Source organism: Panthera onca, chromosome A1 (assembly GCF_046562875.1).
Source record: "Panthera onca isolate mPanOnc1 chromosome A1, mPanOnc1 haplotype 2, whole genome shotgun sequence".
Taxonomy (NCBI): Eukaryota; Metazoa; Chordata; class Mammalia; order Carnivora; family Felidae; genus Panthera; species Panthera onca.
The window spans coordinates 169,720,391-169,744,538 of NC_138339.1; the positions used below are offsets into that span (position 1 = coordinate 169,720,391).

Here is a 24,148-nt window from a genome sequence, read left to right on the forward strand (position 1 = left end):
ATGCGCCGAGACCCGCGGCCCCGCCCCCTGCCGCTCAGGAGGGGACGTAGGGGCGACTGGCCCAACCGCGGAAACTGGCAGACCCGCCGCGGGACGGCCGAGTGCCGGGACCCGAGGGAGGGGGCCCCGACCGGACCCCGGCGTGAGCGAGTCGGGGAGGACGCGCGTGAGTTCTGGCGGCAGCTGGTCCAAGCCTGCTTGGGGTAAACCCCGTCCTGTACCAGCGTCCACCTAGCTACAGTCCGTGGCCTGGCCACTCACTCCACGTCAGTTAGTGACCTAAGCCCCATGGCCACCCTGCAGGGCCGAGTGCCCTAAGTTCCAGACATAAGCCCGAACTATATTCCTTTTATTCGAAGGCATAAATTGCAAAGCACCAAATCAAGATAAGATTTTGAACAGATAGCAGAGATAATGCTCTAGGTCTAGAAATCAGAGATCGGAGCTCAGGCTCAAAATAGCTGCTTGTCCGAGGAATTAGCCAAAACCAGGTCAGTTTCTGTTGCTTGCTAGCAGGCACCCTTACGAGTAGTAGTGCAACTACTAAGGGCCAGACCTTGTGCTGGATGTCCCAAATTCTATCTCATTTAACCTTCACAAGAATTCTAAAGGCCCACACATTATTCCCATTTTGAAAAACTGAATTTATAGGGAGGTAAAGTCATTTAGCCAGTAAATGGTGACACCAGGGTTTGAACCCAGGTCTGGCTGTCTTCAGAGACTGGGCTTTTGCTTTGCTGTATTACAAATTTTATAACATAAGCAGCACAGAGAAATAATATTATGATCACCCAGGCCCCCATTACATGGTTACAACAAATCAACATTTTGTCAGTCTTATTTCATCTAGTCCCCCTTTTCATCTTTTGCTGGAGTATTTTACATTGTTTTGTTTTGTTTTAAGTTGAAAGAGAGAGAGAGAGCAGAGGAGGGGCAGAGAGAGAGGGAGAGGGAGAACCCTGAGCAGGCTTGGCGCGTTCGGCACAGAGCCCAACATGGGGCTTGATCCCACGAACTGTGAGATCATGACCTGAGTCCAAATCAAGAGACGGTCACTTGAAAGACTGAGCCAGCCAGGTGCCCCATGCTGGAGTATTTTAAAGCAAATCTCAGACATCAGGTCATACCACCAACAAACAGGCCAGTATCAGCAGTTCTGCTCTTAACTATTTTCCTGCTCCTTCAGAGTCACCTTGAGAGAGTTGCAAAACTAGGAATGACCTAGAGTATGTTACAGCATAGCAAATGCCAAGAGATACAAGCAAAGTGTTTGGGATAGCAGAGAGGTGACATTTCGTGGAACTGTAAAATGTAAGTAGGAACTTTCATGACAGACCAAATAAAAAGGAGTATCAAGTTTCAAGGGTTTTTTCATCTATGTATTTAAGGCTGGAATCATTTCCTACCCAAGAAACCTGCTTTTTTTTTTTTTTTTCCTTTTTCTTCTTCCCATTTTAACCTTTGGATTTGTTCTCCTTACATCCTGTCTGTTTTGTTCTTTTCATGAAAGGCACTTGTGGCAGAAACTACTTGTTTTCTCCACTCATTCCTTTAATAAGAGAGCTCCTAAGTTTTAGCTGCACACAGGCCACCCAGCTCAAGGCTGCAGTATCCAGCCTCCCTAACAAGGGGTATGGCCATGTGACTAAGGGCAGTCTCATGGAATGTAAGGGTTGTGCCCTTAAAGAGTAGACGCATGCCCTCCATTTCCTCTACTCTCCTTCCTGAAGTTAGACATGGGTGGGTGCTGGAGCAGTCATCTTCACTCCAAGACAGGAGCCCCATGTTGGAGATGGCAGAGCAAATGACAGGAGGAGCCCAACCCCCTGACTATGTGGAGCCATCTTATCAGCCTGCTGCTACTTAATGCATGTTCTGGGACAGAGAAATAAAGTTTTATCTTGTTTAAGTCATTGTTATTTCTGCCTTTACTACAGCAGCCAAAACTGTATCTTAACCAACTCATACTCTAGTATCCAGAAGTGAGGTGCTGACCTAGTGAAACCTGAAATGCATGGTGATAACAGTGACAACCCCAAAATCGCAAACCAGAAGCTGAAAGCTGAAAACTCTTATTGCCATGGTACCTCTTTGGCAAAATGGTTACTTTCAAACTTCTGGACAGTCTTGCTATCACTATCACTGATACGACCTATACTTCTAATGCAATGTTTTCAAAGACCAGCAGCGGCATTTTAAGTTAAACAGTTCTACCTTGTCCGAGCTGTGCCACACACTTAGGATGTTTATGATCTCCAAAGCCCACTTCCTGTCTGAAATGTCTGTGAACAGTTGTTCCATATACTTTGTCTATCCACAGTGACAGAGAAGCAGTTACTTCATCATGGCCAGAAGCAGGTCTTTTCTCAAAACTCTGCAAGTATCTTTACATCGTCTTCTAGCTTCCAGAGTTGCTCTTATTTGTGATCCAATGTATCTGATTACAGTTACCTGGCTGCTATACTGTTGTGTAGTGGGTATGGAGCAGAGAGAAGTCAGAGTTGTAAATTAGGGAATCCTGACCAGCCATATGCACAACAAATAGCAAGCCTGCGCTCCACCAAGAGATCTTGACCTTTGAGCGACACATATCTGGCTCTCTTTGAGTGAGAGTATGCGCAGACTAGGTATGCTGGATTGAAAACTGTGTTTCCCTAAATCCTCTTCCCTTTATGGTGCCTGGTTAGAGTTGATCAAAAGAAAAACTGATAAGATATTTAGAAGGCAGGAGTGAAACATTACTCTCTGAAGATTATTACCGTAAGATAAGTAACGTAGTTTCCTGGAAAGTCTCAGTTTGCTGTCATCCAGGTTGTTTTTCCCAACTGCTACCCCTGCTGACCACCAGCAACTCCACACCCACCACTGGCTGCTTGACTGGAGAGCCACAAAGGGGTTAACTATACATAGGTAACTGCTCCTTATTGACCCCCCCATGAGATCCTTCTCATTCCCATTTGGCAGCCAGACATGTATGGCTTCTCAGCTGTCTGTCAAACTCCATCTTGTCTACATTGCAATGCATCAGGCAGACTGTTTTAATCTCTCTCTCTCTCTCTCTGGCCCTCTGAAAGGAGCCTGTAGCCATTGACTAATGAGAGAATGCTTCAGGGAAGGAAAAATAGCCCAAGTTTTCAGGAATTACTGGCTCTGAACTGCTAGTAATTCCTAGAGACCCAAAGTGCCATTGTGTCCCACCACTGAAAGAGAATGTGGCACAACTATTTGAGTGATGAAAGGGGGGACCATGGCAGACACTGCTCATTGTCTTCTAATGTCCATCTTGCTCTCATTACTTCGGTAAAAGAACTCTCACAATTTAGGTGGGTGTATGGTAAGAACTACATTTCCTCGGGGAAGGAAGGACTTCCATGGCAGCAAGAGTGGCCAGGTTACTAAGTTTTGCCCAATGGGATGTAAGCAGAAGGGACGTGGACAGCTCTTGGGTTGTGTCCTTCAAAGGAAGGGGCACGTCTTCCACTTTCCCTTCTCTTCCCAGCTTGCCAGAATGGAGGCATACAGATTATAAGGAAAATTCCAAAGAGCTGAGGAGATGGCAGGATCTAGCTAACTGCTCTCCAAATATGTTCATTCTTCTTCCTGAGCATAATACTAGGCAACATTTCTAGCCTCCTTTATAGTTAGATGTAGTGAGGCACCTGCATTCCTGTCAGTGGAGTGTGAGTGGAAGTGAGATACTCCAACCTCGAGGCTAGGTTCATAAAACCCTCCATACATTTCTTCACACCCTTTCTTTCTCCTCTCATCTGCTGAGACTCCTGGAAGGCACTAGATAGAAGGAGCCTTGGTATCTCAATGCTTAAGTAGACCAAGATCTTTCTTGCCTTCCCACACTAAACTGTGACATGAGCAAGAAATAAACTTTGTATTTGCTTAAGCCACTGAGATTTGGGGATTGCAAAAGCAGTTAATCTACCCAGCCTAATACAGTGTTAATAAAGGGAAAATAAACAGACTAAAAAGGACTTTTGTACACATCAGAAGGGAAAAGATGATATTTAAGAGGAAAGTAGATTTTTTTTCTGAAAATAGAATGAAGGAATATTTAACACTAAATTATAGAATTGATAAATTTTGACAAGAACTCTTCAAAATCAAAGTATTGAAAATATTTTTTACTATTACTATAAATGAATTAGACCACTGCTTAAAAACTGTCAGAATGAAAATATACATTAACAGTATCAGGAATAGTATCCATCCTATGAATAGCACCCAAGGTATCTAAAAACATGGCAAGGATTTCTTCTCCTTGTTTTACTTATTTATTTTTTGCAAGAGAGAAAACACAAGCAAGAGAGGGGAAGAGGGAGAGGGAGAGAGAATTTTAAGCAGGCTCCATGCCAGCATGGAGCCCAGTGTAGGGCTGGCTCTCACAACCGTGAGATCATGACCTAAGCCAAAATCAAGAGTCAGGCACCTATCCAACTGAGCCGCTGAGGCACCTTGCAAGAATTTCTTCTCAAAGAATTCAGTATTAGAGTAGGCTCCAGAGAAGGAGTTGGCAAACTTTTTCTGTTTAAGAAACAGTAAAGATTTCAGGCCTGTAAGAGGCACATAAGTCTCTGTTGCATATTCTTTTTTGTTTCTTTAGCAACCCTTTAAAATGTAAAAGTTTTTAAACTAAACTTTTAGCTTGCAGGCCTATAAAAACAAGAAGCAGGCTGGATTTGGCCTGGGGTGTAGTCTGCAGACCTCTGCTCTAGAGTAGTGCTATACTAAGTGTACTCCAGCAACCACTGCCCATTGGCCACCAATGTGAGAGTTATGTGACAAGGCTGTGATAAGATCTTTTAACAATTTATGTATTTATCTCAACACACAGTCTATGGTATATTTGTTCAGGTTGCTTTAGCAGATGTACTATAGACTGTGTGGCTTAAGCAGTAACTATTTCTCACAATGCTGGAAGCTGGGAAGTTCAAGATCAAGGTACCAGCAGACCCAGTGTCTGCTGGAGGCCGCTGCCCGGTTTATAGCTGGCCATCATCTTGTATCCTCACACAGTGAGAGCAGAGAAAGATATCTAATGTCTAATGTCTTTCCTTATAAGGGCACTGATTCCATTCATGAAGGCTCTACTCTCACTGCCCAATCACTTCTAAAAGGCCCCAACTCCAAATACCATCATACAGGTGATTAGGTTCAACACATGAATTTTGGAAGGATACATTCAGTCCCTAGTAGGAACCTATAACTAACGTTTTGAGGATTGACACTGGCCTGCAGACCAAATTTTGTATGGTGCTGCAATCAAAGTCATGTCATGTTTTATGGACATCCACCATCCTTGGAACACCTTTCTAACATTGGGGAGTTTCCTACAGGATGAGTTCTCCCCAAGATAGAACCAGATATTTGCTTTGTCTTACTCCTTTACAGTTAGATTCAGGCAGATGATCTAGCTGCACCAGTAGCTGCACCCTAGAAAGGTGTAGAAAGGTGTTGATTCAAGACAGCTATGTGATAAGCAGTTGCTACCCAGAATCCATTTGCTGGTAAGGGTAGCAGCACAGGCTCCCAGCTACAGGATCCATGTGGGGTCTTCACTGGGGTCTTGTAGGAATACTGGAGTATTCTGTCCTGTCTATGTATCCTCCAATTCTACTCTCAAGCCCTTTGGAGATCTTGTGAGTTAATGTCCCTTAATAGATTCCATTTCTGTTTAGACTAGCTAGACTCTTCTATTGCACCTAAGAACTTACTGATATAGATGTTTACTGATAAACGAAATTAATTCACCATCCCAAATTAAACAGTGTTCAGGTCCTATCATTAACACCAGAGCTGTTTTTCTTCAATAAAAAATTTTGGAGTTTGTAAGAAGTAATAATAAATAATAAAAATCATTTTAAAAATTGAGTTTGTTCCAATTAGTGTAAGAGAAAATTTTTAAATGTGGTCTGTTTCCTCAAGGACTTCAAAATTTATCTAGAGAGTGAAAGGTAGCATACCAAAAACAAAAAATAAGCACCAAACTGTGCCCCAAGATTCAAAAGCCTATCTCTAAACAGCTCATGAGGTGCAGCCAGGCCCAGAGCTCTTTCCTAGCATAGCAACCACAGAACATCCTTGAAGCTCTCGGTAACCAACTTTCTGTCCAGCAGCCTCCTCATTTTGGCCACAGGTTAAGGACACAAGAATTGAACCTGACTCTTATGGAAGATTGTGGGAGAATTCTCAAATATGTTTGGGACCATGGTACCTATGCATAACAATTTTTACAGAAACAAATTAGTAATAGTTTATGACTATTGTCTTTAAGCAACGTATGCCAAGGTCCCCAAACCCTTTCATATCTGCCCTGAGAAAACAAATAACATTTGTAAATACTGTTATTTAGGGAACTTCCTTGCTTACTCTTTTTGATATGTGTAGATTAAGGATAAACTTGACTGGATCCTGGAAGATCAAAAGAACTACAAAGAGTCCATTTCTGACCCAAATGAAAAAAAGACAGTAGATAAAATAATAATAATTAGTATTTATTGAATGCTTATTCTATGCCAGAGACTGTTCTCAGCAAAGTGGTGTTTGGAGACAAAGCTGAAGGAAGAGGAAAGACCAGACCCTGAGGAAAGTAAATATTATACTATGGAGTTTGGGGCTTTCATCTTCCAGGCCAGAAATCACAATGTGGCAGAATGTGGGCCACACATAGCACAAGACTATGTTTGGCTTTAGCCGTGGGAGGGGGGGGGCGCGCGCGCGCAGTGCACTCCTGTGCACGTTGTATGTTTCTCAAATTGAATTAGTTAACTATTCAAAATATGGCAGCTTTCGCGTATAAATCCAAATTTTCTTTTCTTGAGATAGTGAAAGATTTAACAATGCGGGGATCCCCACCTAAAAACATTCAAAGGCATCACCATGTGCCACACTCAGTCTTTTACTCATTCTCTTTAGATGCTTGTGTTTTTTTAATCCCTGTTTTTTGAGGTGGAAAACCTGAAGCATCTTAATCTAGGAAGTGATACTGTCTTTGCATTTTATAATTTTTTTGTATTATTCTAGAACTAGTGCAAAAGTATCCACATGGATAAATCTCACAAATATAAGATGCAGCATAAATAAGTAAATTAAATAAATAAATAAATAAATAAATAACAAATTGCTGAAGAATATATACAGTTTGATACTATTTTAATGAAAGTTTTAACATGAAACAGTCTTATATTATTGAAGAACACATGCATAAGTAATAAAGGGATGAAATAATGTGTGGGAACACTAGTTACTGAGTTTGAGAGGCAGGTTGCCCTTGCCGAGGGAGGCTAGGGCTGCCATAACTGGGTAGCTTAGATTTTTATTTTCCCACAGTTCTGGAGGCTAGAAATCCAAGATCAAGGTGCTGGCCAATTCAGTTTCTGGTGAGAACTCTCCCTAGCTTGTGGACAGCTACCTTCTCATTGTGTCCTCACATGGCCTTTCTTCCCTGCTTATGTTCAAGGAGAGTGACAGAACTCTCTAGTAACTTTTCTTCTAAAGTCTCTAGTCCTGTCAGTTCAGAGTCTGACCCCAATGACCTCATTTAACTTTTAATCACTTCCATAAAGGCCTTATCTCCAAATACAGTCACAATGAGGTTAGGGCTTCAACATATGAATGGGGCAGGAGTGGGGAGGGGGAGATACATTCAGCCCATAACACTGTCCCATGAAGGGTCACACACAGCACACTCTTGACCCAGCAATGAAAATGCATATGTGCAATGTTTTTGCCCAGGGAAGACTTTCAGAGACTCAGTGAGCAATGTTTCTACCAGCGGCTAGTCATGTAAGCACCCTTTGCTTAACACCTACCAAAACTCCAGATACCCAGAAGAAAAGCAGGTGTTCAGCAATAAACGACATTATTTGCATAGTCTGAGCACAGTGGGCCACCCTTATCAGTGGAAGGCAGTAGGAATGTTTCCAAAATCCAGCCAAGGGCCAACTTTGCAATCAGCCCCTTCTAAAGAAAGTCACCTCAGGGGTGCCTGGGTGGCTCACTCGGTTGAGCGTCTGACTCTTGATTTTGGCTCAGGTCATGACCCTAGAGTTGTAGGATTGAGCCCTAAATTGGGCTGTCTGCAGTGCCTCCTTGGGATTCTCCCTTCTTCCTCTCTATCTGCCCTTCCCCCACTCATACTCTCTCTCCCAAAGTAAAAACAAACTTTAAAAAAATGAATAAAGATAGTCACATGAGGCTTGCTGTTCCAACTCTCCTCTGCACACTTACCAATGACCTCCTCAGCTCTGCTGTATCGCTTCCACATTCTGGTTAACAACTGCTAAGATACCCAACTGCTAAGCACTAAAACTGGTATAGTAACTGTCTATAGATTGTTTCTAGGTTTTAATACCATTGCCAATCAAAGCCAATCATAGTATACTTTATGACCTGAAAGGCCCTTACAATCCATAACATGTTCTCTCCCAAGGTAATAATTGATGATATCTTTCTAAATTAATTATGTGTCATACTTCAGGACAGGATCTCACCCTCTTCCATCCCTGGGTGCTGATTAACATAGCAAGCAAGCTCTTCAGTCTTGTTACCATAGCAAAGATAGTTTGGTGACCATCTTAATCCAACAACGGAGTTTGAAACACTTAAAGCATAGTCAAGAATGTTTCTAAAAAAAAATAAAAAAGAATGTTTCTAGTGCATATCCTACTGCCTATAATAAAATCCTGGCAAAACTAAAGCTAGAAGAGAGAACAGAACCAAAGCTTCTTTGAGCACTTCCAAATGCTTTATATAAAATTGCCCTAACAATGGGATATGAATGTATTTTGGTAATTGTGTGTTCATATTTTTTAAGTATATTTATTTAATTTGAGAGAGAGAGAAAAAGAGTGCACACAAGCAGGCAAGGGGCAGAGAGGGGGGGGGAGAGAGAATCTCAAGCAGGCCCCACACTGTCAGAGCAGAGCATGACACGAGGCTCAAAGCACAAACCGAGAGATCATGACCTGAGCCAAAATCAGGAGTCAGACTACTTAACCAACGGAGTCACCCAGCCACCCTGGTAATTGTGTGTTTATTAGAATTAAGTTTTCTCTTTTCAGAAAGCCACAACTTGTACAGAAGCATAAAGTTTCCTACCTAAGGAGTCTTAACTTTCTCTCTAGGGGCAGAAACATTCATTTCACTGGAATTTTTACTAAGGAGCTTTATAAAGCTCAGTACTTCATTGCCCATATCATCCTCAATCCTCAGGTAATACAGAAAAGACAAATAGAATTCTCAACTCTAGCTAAATTTTTAGAAACTCTGGAACTTGGCCTGAACAGTTGCCTTTTATCTTAATGACAACGAAATCAAACTCCATAGCCAGCCCATTGACTCTCAGTCTATTAACTAATAGGCAGGCATCTTATCTGCCTGTCCCCAGTTATAGACTTTTCCTTATTACAGGCTGAAATAGCCAAATATTGCAAATGACTCATGTGATACATTGAGTTGTTTTTAATTTTTTTAAGGTATGGTAAATTATAATTAACATCAAATTTACCATTTTAACCATTTAAGTTTATTTATTTACTTTGAGAGAGAGCAAGAGCACAAGCAGGGGAGGGGCAGCAAGAGGGAGAAAGAGAATCCCAAGCAGGCTCCATGCCCTCAGTGCAGAGCCCAATGCCGGGCTGGATCCCACCAACCATGAGGTCATGACCTGAGCTGAAATCAAGAGTCAGATGTTTGACTGAGCCACCCAGGCTCATTATAACCATTTTAAGCCACCCCATTATGTATATATACATATATATACATATGTGTGTGTATATATGTATATATATCCATATATATACATATATACATATACATATATATAGCCACCCATTATAACCATTTTAAGGGTACGGTTTGGTGGTATTAAATACATTGACATTGTTGTATAAACCATCACTACCATCCATCTCCAGAACTTTTCTCACCTTGCAAAATTGAAACTGTTTTTCTTAAACACTAACTGCCCATTTTCTGCTCCCCGCAGACCCTAGCCACCACCCTTCTACTGTCTCTATGAGTTTGACTATTCTAGATATCTCCTATAAGTGAAATCAATGCACAACTTTGTCAACAGATGTGAGTAGCTTTTTCAGAACATCCTTCAAAACAACCCTTTTCACTATTTAAAATGAGAGGTGTTATCTCTTTAAAGAACCATGAGAAAAAGACTGCCCTGACCTCACTGGAAAGGACCTTACAGGCACTATGAACAACTAACACAGTCGTCCCACTCTGGGGTGTTGATCCTTGCTTTCTTACTTGTTAATGAAGGAGAAAGAAATCCTTCTTGATCAGAAAGACTGTTTGTTCCTGCTACAGACCTCAACCTGAGAATTCTTAGGAGTACTCCAGAAGCAGAAAACCACAGGAAAGAGCTTCCACTCAAGACTATCAGAACAAACTAACGACTGCAGGCAGGAGACAGCCCAAGCCCCATGGAACATGGGAAGTCAGGGAACCAGCACTGCACATTGTCACACTTCAATCTGTATGCACGTTTTCTTAATTTTCCTACATATTTTCCTTTACCTCTTTTGGGTTAAGGTTCTGGATTGTTGACAGCTTGTTACCTCTTAACTATGGTACCTATAAGCAATGGTTCGCTTATAGATAGAATCAGCTGATGAGAATTGTTGAATTGTCGGGAATCTTATTAAATTCTTCAAAGCTTGAAATCAGCCTGTGGAAACTTTTACACAGTGGAAACAAGAAAACTACACATCAGGGCCTCCCCTACTCCCACTGTCCCAGAGAAAGAATCTGTTGTTAAACATTTACCAGCACACCACTGCCTAAAAAGTACCCATCCTTAATATTGCCCTTTGCATTCTTAGTCACTTCCAAGCATACACCCAACTGACTACAATTTGCTTATGATATGGCTAAAATATACCACTAAACTGTTAAATTTGTATTCACTTTCCTTTGAGGACCACCCAGCTTCACTTGGTACCAGTTCCTAGGTATCAGGTGGTTCCCTAAGTAACTGGACTCAACCACTAAGCACCTTTTTAGATGGAAAACACCTCAATAAGCCAGGTGACCAGAGATCTGAAACTCCTTATCATAAAATACTAAAAAGAGAGATTCCTCTCTCCACTTGTAAATCTTTCGTGAGTGCTAGACTTTGGAAGTAACTGTTCACAGTCACAGAGCTTTAGAAAGCAGGAAACAGATGGCGTATATCCAGAGGTTATGTCACCTTCACACACCTTACCAGGCAGCACACCAGGGATGCTCAACATGGAGCTCGCGCTTTAGATCTAGCCCATGATTACTCTAAATTCACTTGCTGGCACTGGACTTATCTCGATGAGTGACACCATCACCGAAGTTACCACAAGACTCCTTTTCTTGTAAAAATCGTGTGCTGAGCTGAAATCTAGCTGCCAGTTCCTTTCACAACTTTGGCTCCAAAGCAAGATGTTTCTTATTAGAGAGAGATAAGAAGACACAGCATATTTCTCAACCTTGTCTGGGAAGGGCAGGCACCACTGCCTGTCCCTCTAAGCCTGGACAACTCAGCACAGGCCTGTGTCTTTCATTCCTGCCACTAGAAAACTAAAATTTCTCACACACGTTAAGAGATCCAAATTGTTTGGGGCACCTGGGTAGCTCAGTCAGTTCGGCAACTGACTTCAGCTCAGGTCATGATCTCACGGTCTGTGAATTAGAGCCCCTGAACTGTCAGCACAGAGCCTGGAGCCTGCTTCAGATTCTGTGTCTCCCTCTCTTTCTGCCCCTCCCCACTTGCACTCTGTCTTTCTCAAACATAAATAAACATTAAACATTTTTTTTAAAAAAGAGAGATCCAAATTGTTCATTTTTGGCACAAGTGGCCCTCACTCTGAGCACTTAATCTTTCTTAAAATAGACACTGAGTATTTTGTCTTAATAATAAGGCTGCATTTCAGGCTGGGCTGCTTTGCAGGCTGAGGAACTTCATGTGTCAAATGGTGATGGTGTAAACTCCTGGTAAATGCAAGGCTTAATTCCATTAATTTGTGCAATTATATATTTAATATATGTATCACCCATAAACTCTATTGTAGCAGAGTTTATACTTTTATCATTCATTGTTGTTTCTCCTATGCCTGACACATATACTAGGCACACAATAAATGTTTCTGAAATATGTATACACACACATACACACACACACACACATATATACATATATATGTATATATATGGTTTTATATTGATAGTTCCAATTTAAAGTTAGGATTATAGTGATTTTTTTATCTTCATAACTTGGAAATCTTGGTTCCTAATAACATTAATATTTCCTTATTTGTTTTATTTTATCATACACAAAAGCACAAGAACAACAATATTGCTAACAATAAACTTATTGAATGCAGTTCAAAGTATCTTTGGAGTTTTATTTGTCCTTAGACTTTATATGGGCAAAATGTTACAGTGGTCTATGTTCCAAAGTAACTTTAATTATCTTCTCGGGATGCCTGGCTAGCTCAGTCAGTAGAGATATGACTCTTGATCTTGGGGTTGTAAGTTAAAGACCCATGTTGGGTGTAGACACTACTTAAAAATAAAATCTTAAAAAAAAAAAGTAATTATGTTCTCAGTGCAATTGGGCTTCATATTCAGTTCCACTCATTGGTTTCTGTTTGTGTTCAATTTTAGGTTTTTTTTTTCTTATTTAACTTAATTTTTTGAATATATAAATCATTTACATGATTCAGAAGTCAAAGCTAAAAGGATACCCAAAGAATTAAATTCTTGCACCCACCTTTATTCCTTATACCCATTCTACCCATCCTTATTAGGAACGCTTTCCATTTTCAGAAATATCTTGTTTATTCTTCTTTTTTTCATACAAATAAATATATATACCTATGTACAAGTATATACAAATATGTTTATGTGTGGATATGCCCTAGTTTATTCAGTCTTCTATTGATGGATACTTGGATTTGTTTTTAAGCTTTTATTACAAATAACTTCACAATGCAGAGCAAAGTGCATACTATATTTTGCATTTGTAAAGGGATTATTGTCAGCTAGTTTCCCAGAAAGATTACCGAGTCAAAGGGTAAACGCACATGTAATAATTTTGTTGTATATTGTCCAATTTTCCCTCCAGAAAAATTTTGCCATTTTGCAATCCCACTGGTGATGTTTAGGAATACCTGTTTCTGGGAGTACCTGGGTGGCTCAGTTAAGTGTCTATTTTTTTTTTAATGTTTATTTTATTTTTTTGAGAGAGAGAGAGACAGAGGATGAGCAGGGGAGGGCAGAGAGAGAGGGAGAGAGAGAATCCAAAGTAGGCTCCAGGCTCTGAGCTGTCAGCACAGAGCCTGACATGGAGCTCGAACTCACGAGCCTTTGAGCTGTGAGATCACGACCTGAGCTGAAGTTGGCCACTCAACCGACTGAGCCACCCAGGCGCCCCAAGTGTCTGCCTCTTGATCTCAGCTCAGCTCATGATCACAGTTCCTGGGATTGAGCCCACATCAGGCTCTGCATTGACCATGCAGAGCCTGCTTGGGATTCTCTCTCTCCCTCTCCCTCTGCCTCTCCCCTGCTCACTCACTCTCTCTCTTTCTCTCTCTCTCCAAAAATAAGTAAAATAAACTTTAAAAAGTTTCTGGGGTGCCTGGCTAAATCAGTTGGTGGAGCATATGATTCTCCATCTCAGGATTATGAGTTTGAACCCCATGTTGGGCGTAGAGATTACTTCAGAATAAAGTCTTTTTAAAAAATTTTTTTTAACGTTTATTTATTTTTGAGACAGAGAGAGACAGAGCATGAACAGGAGAGGGTCAGAGAGAGAGGGAGACACAGAATCCGAAACAGGCTCCAGGCTCTGAGCTGGCAGCACAGAGCCCGACGCGGGACTCGAACTCACGGACCACAAGATCATGACCTGAGCCGAAGTCGGCCACTTAACCAACTGAGCCACCCAGGCACCCCAGAATAAAGTCTTTTAAAAAAAGAATACCTTTTTTTTAAAAAGGTTTCTCTCCGGGATTACCAACATAGGGTGATGTCAAGCTTTTGGACCTCTGCCAGTCTGGAACTGGGAAGGATTTGAGATGTCACCTTCCTTGAGTGCTAACAAGTTAGCCTTAGTGGGTGTTACCAGAAGGCCTCAGACTCTTAGGTCAAAAACAAGAGAATCTATTAGTTATGGTACAGCAGAAGCCTGAGCTTCATGTTGGCATCAGTTCATCTTGCCTCCCACGTCCCATGGGGATGATGAGGAGCAGCCCGAGTGAATGCTGTGGCCAAGTGGGTTTGTGTCACAGCAGAGGAACACCGAGACTAGGAAACCCCTAATCTTATATGGGGCTGCTATATAACCTGCCTAAGCTTTACTCTGAAGGAAATACTATCTTTATTATCCCAGTCAGAAAACAAATCTGCCCTCTGTTGCATGTGCATTTCTTTGTTTTGTTTTGAATGTTTATTTTTGACAGAGAGAAAGCACGATTGGGGGAGAGGCAGGGGGGCGGGGGGGGGGGGGGCACAGAGAATCCAAAGCAGGCTCTGTGCTAACAGCAGAGAGCCCGACGTGGGGCTGGAACCCACAAATGGTGAGATCATGACCTGAGCTGAAGTCAGATGCTTAATGGACTAAGCCACTCAGGCGCCCCTGCATGTGCATTTCTTTTAGGAAGAATGTCACCGACTACTTTTTCAAATGTCTCATAGGCATTTGCCTTTCATCTCCTGTGAACTGTCTCAACATTTCTAACTATTCTCCTCCTGGGTTTTTGTCTTTGTCTTTTTTTTTTTTAACGGTTTTATTATGATATAATTTACATAGAATGACATGCTCACCCATTTAAAGAATACCATTCAATAAGTAGTATATTTACAGAGTTGTGCCACCATCGCCATAATATAACTTTGGAACATTTTTAATACCTCCAAAAGAAACCTCTTACCCATTAGCAGTCATTCTCATTCCCACACCCCATCCCCACCCCACCCCACCCAGCCCTAGGTGACTGCTAACTTCCTCTCCTTCTCTGCAGATTTGCCTATGCTAGATGTTCCATGTAAATGGTATCACACCGTATGTGGTCTTTTGTGACTGGCTTCTTTTGCTCGGCATGGTTTCAAGGTTCATCCATGCTGTAGCATCAATCAATACACTTCTTTATTTTTTGTTATGTATTGATAGAAATTAATCATTTTGTGTAATTTCAGTTGAAAATATTTTCTGCCAGTTTTTCATTTGTCTTTTGACTTTGCTTATGATGATTTTGCCAAGCACAAGTTTATATGTATCTGTCTGTATGTATGTATATGTAGATAGATAACTTAGATATCAAATGTTAGATAGGTAGAGATGTATTTAAATGTATTGATCTTTCTCCGTGGCTTCTGGGATTTGAATTATAATAGAATGGCTTTCCTCATGTCCAGGTAATAAAGAAATGGATATGATTCACTCTTGAATATGTTGTTTCATTTTTTTACATTGAAATAACTGATCTATTTGGAGTATATTTTAATGTAAAGTAAGGGACATAAATTCAACTATATTTTTTTCAAATGACTCTCCAGTTGTGCTAATCCCATTTTTTTAAGTTAATCTTTCCCCTCAATGATTTAAGATGCTTCCTTTGTCAAATGCTAAATTTCCACATGTGCTTGAAATTATTTCCATTGGTTTGTCTGTTAGCCAGGTATCAACACCACACTGTTTTAATTATAGGATCTTTATAGTAATTTTTAATATGTGGTAAGGCCAACCCCTCTAATTGCTTTCTTTTGAAGATGTTCATGAGTATTCCTGCTTATTTATTTTTCCATATGAAGTTTAGGATCCAGTGCCAGGAAAATTTTGCTGGCATCTTTTTAGGGAATTACATTAAATTTATATATTAACTTGGAGACTCTTGAAATATTTATGATGTTGATTGGTCTTCTCCAAGAACAAGGAATGTGTTTCTATTTTTGATCACATTTTTGTGACTTTTCAGAACTGTTTCAAAATCTTCCTCATATAGGCTTTATGCATAATCTCTTAAAACAGTGCTTCCCACTCCTCTAATAACTAGGTCAACCGAGTATGGCCAATTATAGTAGCAGCTCTTCTCTTTGAGGAGGGATGAGGAGGTGGGCTGAGACAGAGGGAAAAGAAGAGCAAATATCTTCTATGTTCTACTTTCCCTGAGTTTTGTTCTATTAGCCCCACTGAGAGTTTTGCCTATGTATGCTGCTAGTTATGCTATTATATAGTACTCACTGAAACACTGTCTTCCATGAGCTTTACTGGACAATATGGCTGAGCATAATGCGGGATGGGAGACAGACTAGAGACTGAATTTGGGAATCTAGTGTATAATGGGCTTTGGAGTGAAGCTATTCTACTTTTTACTCAAGTCGGAGATTTGTAACAGGAGACCTCGTCTGCTCAACGAATTGATTCCAGAAGGAATCAGAGGAGAAATAGCAATTATCAGGAAAGTGGTTTCACAAAGGTGAAAGCAGCACTTCCCCGGTAGATATCTCTGCTGTGAGATAGCTGTACTCCAGGTTAACTCGAGGCTTGCTTTAAAACCTAATGGTGTAACAGACAGTATATTACAAAAAGGAAGTATAGGAGGAGAGGAAAAAGCCTATTTCTTCTTTCAAATCCTTCTAGCTGCTCTTTAGCTCAGAGAACAAAGAGATTTATTATATAGGACCAGCAGCAATTTTGTGTTAATAATACTCAGTCATCTCTCTATTGGCACCATCATCTAAGCCTCACTAGGGACCCTGGAGTTACCCACAGATTAGCAAAATAAAAGGCCTTCTCTTCCAAAAGACTTCCCATGCTTTGAACCTTTCCTAATACCCTCAGTCTTAAAATGTACCAGAACATCCATCTAATAGGGTACTGTGTACCTGTAATAGGGAATAAGGAAAATATCTACATACAACAGTGGACTGATTGCCAGGATATATTGTTGAGAGAAAGAAATCAAGGTAGGGATGCGTGGCTGGCTCAGTCAGTACAGCCTACAACTCTTGATCCTAGAGTTGTGAGTTCAAGCCCTATGTTAGGGTGTGGAGCCTACTTAAAAAAAAAAAATCAATGTAGAGAAAAGTATGTATAGTATACTAACATTTATCTAAGAAATGAGGACTAGATATAGATACATAGATATGCTTATATTAGGAACAATGGAGGGGTACCTGGGTGGCACAGTTGGTTGAGTGTCCTACAGTTGATCTCAGCTCAGGTCTTGATTTCAGGGTATAAGCTCAAGCCCTGCACTGGGCTCCACATTGGGTGTGAAGCCTACTTAAAAAAAAAAAAAAAATGGAGATAATCCATAGCTCTTGCCTCCACTCCTGCTAACAGTCTGACCTGCTCACACCGAGAGAGCCTGTAACTCCACCGTGCCATCTGTGGCATTTGGGCCCTTTTTGGCAGTGATAATGGTTTCTCTGATCAGTGTCTAAGTGCTATGAAGATTGCACACAGAGGTCCAGATTCACTTCATCTTCAGAATGTCAACAGACATATAAATTGCTGTTTTGGATTTCACTGGTTGGCCATGGTTGACCAGTTGTTTGGATTGCAACCAATTTGAGCAAAGAAATATCTTTACTGTGGCTTTGTTACGAAGGCAAAATCTATAACCACAAGGAGACGAAATACATTTCCTTTTTTTTTTTTAAGTTCATTTATTTATTTTGAGAGAGACAGAGATAGTGCAAGTAGGGGAGGGTTAGAGAGAGAGGGAGACAGAGAGAATCCCAGGCAAGCTCCACACTGCCTGCGCAGAGCCTGATGCAGGGCTCAAACCCACAAAACGTAGAGATCATGACCTGAGCCAAAGCCAAGATTCGGACGCTTAACTGACTGAGCCACCCAGGCACCCCAAAACACATTTTCCTTTTTAATTTAATTAGACTTTAATTATCCTATTGAACTTATTTTGAATTTATTTTGAATTTAATTATTAGACCAAAATGGATGGTGAGTCGTCCTTCATCATTATAATAAAGGAGGAACTGAGAAAATAATTTGTATGTTGGATGAGGTGTTTGTATTTATTTTTTAGGATACTGCCAATAAGAAAGTGTTCCTGGGCACGGTCACCTATGAAGTCAGATCTTTGTTTACAGTCACGATAGAAGACGGATTTTTGGCTATTTGTTTAGAAGCTAAAGGTCTTGTTAACTTGAAGCATATCACAACTCCTTTATCAAAATGGAACCTTAAAAAAAAAGTGGAGCCTTTTCTTCTGGTACACTATCAAATTCTTGATTTAAAGCCAAGTGACAAAGTTGCATCTATGGAAATGATTCACAATCATCACTGCAGAGATGAACATCTGCTTGCCCTCTGTAACAGTGTAGAGAAACTATTCCCAGGTCTTGACACAGAAACTGCTAAGAGAAGGTGAAGCGAACTGGAGACAGCAAGTATAGGCCACTCTTTCAAGGACTTTTGCTATAAAGGACAGGGAAAGGTGGAAGATGAGAGACAGTACAGTGTGTGTGGATGTACATATGCTATAAATGATCCAGTAGAGAGGAGAAAAACTGATGATGCAAGAGAGAAGGGGAACAATCCTTAAAACTGAAACTCAAGGCAAACCTGTTGTGATTCCATTGTGACAAAGTAAGTAATGTTTCCTGGGCAAGCAGATTTAGTCATGTTCTTTTTTCCTCTTCATATACATGTCTACTTTTTTTTTGGTTTTTTTGGATCCTTTTTAACAGTGCTATTAAGAAACACTGGATGACAGAAGGACTGGATGCCTTTTATCAGGGGGCTTGGATTCCAGCTGAGTTGCTGTCACCCTATTGAAGCAGCTAAAAGAGGCTCTGGGACAGTATGTTCTCAGACATTTGCAACTGGCAGGGAGAAAGTCCCCATTTACTGGCTGCTGGAAAGGTAGCAGATCACATTGGGAGTGAACATCATGAAGTCCTTTTTAACTGTGAGGAACACATTCAGATATTGAATGAAGTCATATTTTCCTTGGAAACTTATGACCTTACAACAGTTAACACTCCAGTAGATATGTATTTAATTTCCAAGTACATTTGGAAGAACACAGCATGGTGATCTTCTCTGGAGAAGGTTCTGATGTACTTCCACAGGGTTACATATATTTTCACGAAAACTTCTTTTAAAAAAGCCAATGGTAGAGAGAGAAACTTCTGAAAGAACTCTGTTTGTTTGATGTTCTCCACACAGATCAAACTACTGCTGCCCATGGACTTGAACTGAGAGTCCCATTCCTGGATCATTGATTTTCTTCCCATTACTTGTCTCTGGTACCAGCAAAGAATGGAATAGAGAGAGAGAGAGAGAGAGAGAGAGAGAGAGAGAGTATTTGAAGACTCTAGTCTTCAATCTGGAGAGAATCTGGTGGGGTGCCTGGGTGGCTCAGTTGGTTAAGCATCTGACTCTTGATTTTAGTTCAGGTCATGATCTCATGGTTTGTGGGATTGAGCCCCCCGTTGGGCTCTATGCTGACAGAGCAGAGCCTGCTTAAGATTCTCTCTCTCTCGGGGCGCCTGGGTGGCTCAGTCGGTTGAGCAACCGACTTCAGCTCACGTCATGATCTCATAGTTTGTGAGTTCGAGCCCCACGTCGGGCTCTGTGCTGACAGCTCAGAGCCTGGAGTCTGCTTCAGATTCTGTGTCTCCCTCTCTCTCTGCCCCTCCCACGCTCATGCTCTGTCTCTCTCTGTCTCAGAAATAAATGTTAAAAAATTTTTTTAAAAAGGAAAAAAAGATTCTCTCTCTCCCTCTCTATGATCCCCATCCTGCTCACACACTCTCTCTCTCTCAAAATAAGTAAACTTTAAAAAAAAGGAGAGAGATTATCTGGTGACCAATAGAAGCCTTCAATGATGGTATAACCTCAGTTAATAGTTTCTGGTTTATGATTTTACAGGAACATATTGAACGTTAGGTTCATGATACACTGACAGTAACTGCAAGACAAACATTTCCCTCAGTACTCCTCAAACCTACAAAGGCAATTACTACCATTAATATTTGAATGCTGCTACCCAGGCCAGGCTGACTGGCTGACCGATTACTGGATGCCCAACTGGATCAATGCCACTACCCTTCTGCCTGCACTCTGACCCATTACAAGTCAGCTACCAAAGGTTAGGCACTCTCTAAAAGAGAAACTGAAAGTAAACATTCCTCTTGTGAAGGGTAGTGGGATTGTTTGGTAGGACCAAACATCCATATGTACTTGGACATGAAAAAACAACCCTCTCAAATCTAAAAAAAAAACAACATAAAATAAATCACAAAATTAAAAAGAAATCGTTCCTGGGGCACCTGGGTTGGTTAAGTGACCGACTCTGGATTTTGGCTGAGGTCCTGATCTCACGGTGAGATCAAGCCCCATGTCAGGCTCTGTGCTAACCAAGCAGAGCCTGCTTGGGATTCTCTCTCTCTTTCTCTCTCTCTCTCTCTCTCTCTGCCCCTCCCCCACACATGCACACACACACTCTCTCTCTCAAAATAAATAACTAAACAAAAAAAAGAAAAATAGAAATCGTTATTAATGGGATGAGAAGAGGAATAGGATAGAGACAGAGATAGAAGCCAGGTATGTTTTGTATACTTGACTTTGAAACCATGTAAATATTTTACACAGATCTAAAAGAGTTAAATTTTTAAAATTTTTTTAATATTTTATTTATTTTTGAGGGGGGGCGACAGAGAGGGAGGCAGAAAATTTCAAGCAGGCTCTGCATTGATAGCAGACAGCCTGACGCGGGGTTCCAATTCAGGAACTATGATGAAATCATGACCTGAGCCAAAGTTGGACACTTAACCTACTGAACCACCCAGGTGCCCCTAAAACAGGATTAAATTTTAGCAACCTTGGGGATCCTGGGTGGTTCAGATGGTTAAGCATCCGACTGTTGATTTCAACTCAGGTCATGATCTCATGGTTTGTGAGATGGAGCCCTGCATCAGGCTCTGCACTGACAGCGCACAGCCTGCTTGGGATTCTCTCCCGCCTCTTTCTCTGCCCCTCCCCCCACATGCTCTCTCTCTCCCTCTCTCTCTCAAAATAAATAAATAATTTAAAAAAAAAATTGTAACAATCTCTAAGTATCTGAAGGAAAATGAAGCAAATGAAATCACTGAGAATCCTTAGTGACCTCCTAACTGCTAAATCCAATGCTTTGCTTTAGAGTACTTTCAGCTTAACCTGTATATATAATTTGAAATTGTTGATCACTGACTTATTATTTTTTTATTTAAATTCAAATTGGTTGGGGCACCTGGATGGCTCAGTCAGTTAAGCATCTGGCTCTTGATTTCAACTCAGGTCATGATCTGACAGTTTGTGAGTTCGAGCCCAGAGTCAGACTCTGTGTTCACAGCCTGAGTCTGCTTGGGATTCTCTCTCTCTGCCCTCCCCTACTTACGCATGCTTGCACGCATGCTCTCTTTGAGAGAGAGAGAGTGTGCACAAGTGAGCAGGGAAGGGGTAGAGAGGGAGGGGAACAGAGGATCTGAAGCGGGCTCTGCGCTGATAGCAGAGAGCCTGATGCAGGGCTCAAATTCACAAACCGTGACATCATGACCTGAGCCAAAGTCAGACACGTAACCAACTGAGCCACCCAGGTGCCCCTAAATAAATAAACTTAAAAACGTAAATTCAAGGGGCGCCTGGGTGGCTCAGTCGGTTAAGTGTCCGACTTCGGCTCAGGTCATGATCTCACGGTCCGTGAGTTCGAGCCCCGCGTCGGGCTCTGTGCTGACCGCTCAGAGCCTGGAGCCTGTTTCAGATTCTGTGTCTCCCTCTCTCTCTGATCCTCCCCTGTTCATGCTCTGTCTCTCTCTGTCTCAAAAATAAATAAACGTTAAAAAAAAAATTTTTTTTAAAGTAAATTCAAGTTAGTTAACATACAGTGTGGCATTGGTTTCAGGAGTAGGATTTAGTGATTCATCACTTACATATAACACCTAGTGCTCAACCCAACAAGTGTCTTCCTTAATGCCCACTTAGCCCATCCTCCCACCCACCTCTCCTCCAGCAACCTTAGTTTGTTCTCTTATGGTTTGCCTCCCGCTCTGTTATCTTATTTTTCCTTCCCTTCCCCTATGTTCATCTGTTTGTTTTTTAAATTCCACATGAGTGAAATCATGTGATATTTGTCTTTCTCTGACTTATTTCGCTTAGCATAATACACTCTAGTTCCAACCACATCATTGCAAATTGCAAGATTTCATTCTTTTTGATCGCCAAGTATATTCCACTGTATGACGTGTGTGTGTGTGTGTGTGTGTGTGTGTGTGTGTGTGTGTGTGTCTCACATCTTCTTTATCCATTAGTCAGTTGATAGACATTTGGGCTCTTTCTATACTTTGGCTATTGTTGATAGTGCCACCATAAACATTGGGTTGCATGTGCACCTTCAAATCAGCATTTTTGTATTCTTTGGATACATACCTAGTGATGCAATTGCTGGGTCATAGGGTAGCTCTTTTTAAATTTTTTGAGGAACCTCCATACTGTTTTCCAGAGTGGCTGCACCAGTTTGCATTCCCACCAGCAGTGCAAAAGGGCTCCCCATTCTCCACATCCTCACCAACATGTGTTGTTTCCTGAGTTATTAATTTTAGCCATTCTGACAGGTATCAGGTGGTATCTCGTTGTTTTGATTTGTATTTCCCTGATGATGAGTGATGTTGAGTATCTTTTCACGTGTCTGTTAGCCATCTGGATGTCTTCTTTGGAAAAGTGTCTGTTTATGTCTTTTACCCATTTCTTCACTGGATTGTTTTTTGTATAAGTTATTTAGCACATCTACTGAATTACTGTCTATTCTTCAAGACCCGTCTCAGATGTTACCTACCCTGTAAAATCGTACTAGATTTCTCTAGCCATAATTGTTACTTCCTCTTCATTCTGATAAGATCTCTTTTATGACATTTATCACATAGTGACATACATTGCCAAAATGCCAAAATAGAAGTGGATAGGAAAAAAAAAAAACATGAGAAGCCACAAGATCCACATAATACCATCGTTTGTGAGGGAAGGCATAGATAGAAGCAAGAAGGACTTGAGAAAATGAAATGGCTAAAATCAATAGTAGGACAGAATAAAGGCTCACACTAAGATAAAACCATAGGGAATAGAATCCAAATTGACTAGTACAGGAACACAGGGACAAAGGCGAAAAAAAGTCCAAATAAAAAGTGAAGCCAATCTTTCTGGGATCTGACACTTCAGGACTGCTGTTCTCTCCATCCCTGCTGGGTGCCCAGTGGGAGCTGGGCACCCTTGGAGAAGCAGGAGGGACCTGGGAATCTCCACGGCCCCTGGAGGTTCCCTGCCTCAGGGATTCCTGTGGGCTCTCACTGTCTTCATCCTGACCAAAGGTGCCTCTGCCATTAAGTGTTATTTTGCGGTCCACTCTGGAGTCGCAACCCCCCTCAACTATTTGGCTTCTCTGTGCATCCTCCAATCACATTCTCCCTGTGACCAGGTGGCTGGTGCCACCTTTCCTGTAGCTGCCTCCTGCCTTGCTTCCTTTGGGGCTTAGAGTACATTCACTCTTTTTCCTTTTGGGACCCACCACAAACTTCCTGTTTTCTGCCCCAGAAACATTTCTATCTCTCAGCTCTGCCTCAGAGTCCCTTAAACACAGACTCCAGTGTGTGATTTTCAAAGGGCATTAAGAAGCCATTCTTTTGGGGTGCCTGGGTGGCTCAGTTTGGTTAAGCGTTCGACTCTTGATTTTGGCTCAGGTCATGACCCCAGGGTCGTGAGACTGAGTCCTGCATCAGACTCTGCTTTGACAGCACACAGCCTGTTTGGGTTCTCTCTCTTCCTTTCTCTATCCCCTCCCCTACTCACATGCACACACACACACTCTCTCTCAAAATAAATAAACATTAAAATATATATACATGTGGGGCGCCTGGATGGCTCAGTCGGTTAAACATCCACCTTCGGCTCAGGTCATGCTCTCACAGTTTGTGAGTTTGAGCCCCGCATCAGGTTCTGTGCTGACAGCTCAGAATTTGAAGCCTGCTTCGGATTCTGTGTCTCCCTCTCTCTCTGTCCCTCCCCCACTTGTGCTCTGTCTCTGTCTCTCTCTTTCTCTCTCTCTCAAAAATAAGTAAAATGTAAAAACAAATTTTAAAAAATAAATAC

The 24,148-nt window shown here is 41.4% G+C and overlaps 1 pseudogene across 1 annotated transcript; it reads left to right on the plus strand.

Moving 5' to 3' along the window:
• On the plus strand, positions 1–20,125 carry LOC132680540 (asparagine synthetase [glutamine-hydrolyzing]-like; annotated as a pseudogene). The gene is made up of 6 exons (XR_014137686.1): positions 1–4; positions 39–166; positions 18,051–18,396; positions 18,699–19,330; positions 19,362–19,374; positions 19,819–20,125. The product of XR_014137686.1 is annotated as an asparagine synthetase [glutamine-hydrolyzing]-like (transcript).
• Positions 20,126–24,148: the final 4,023 nt, after the last annotated feature.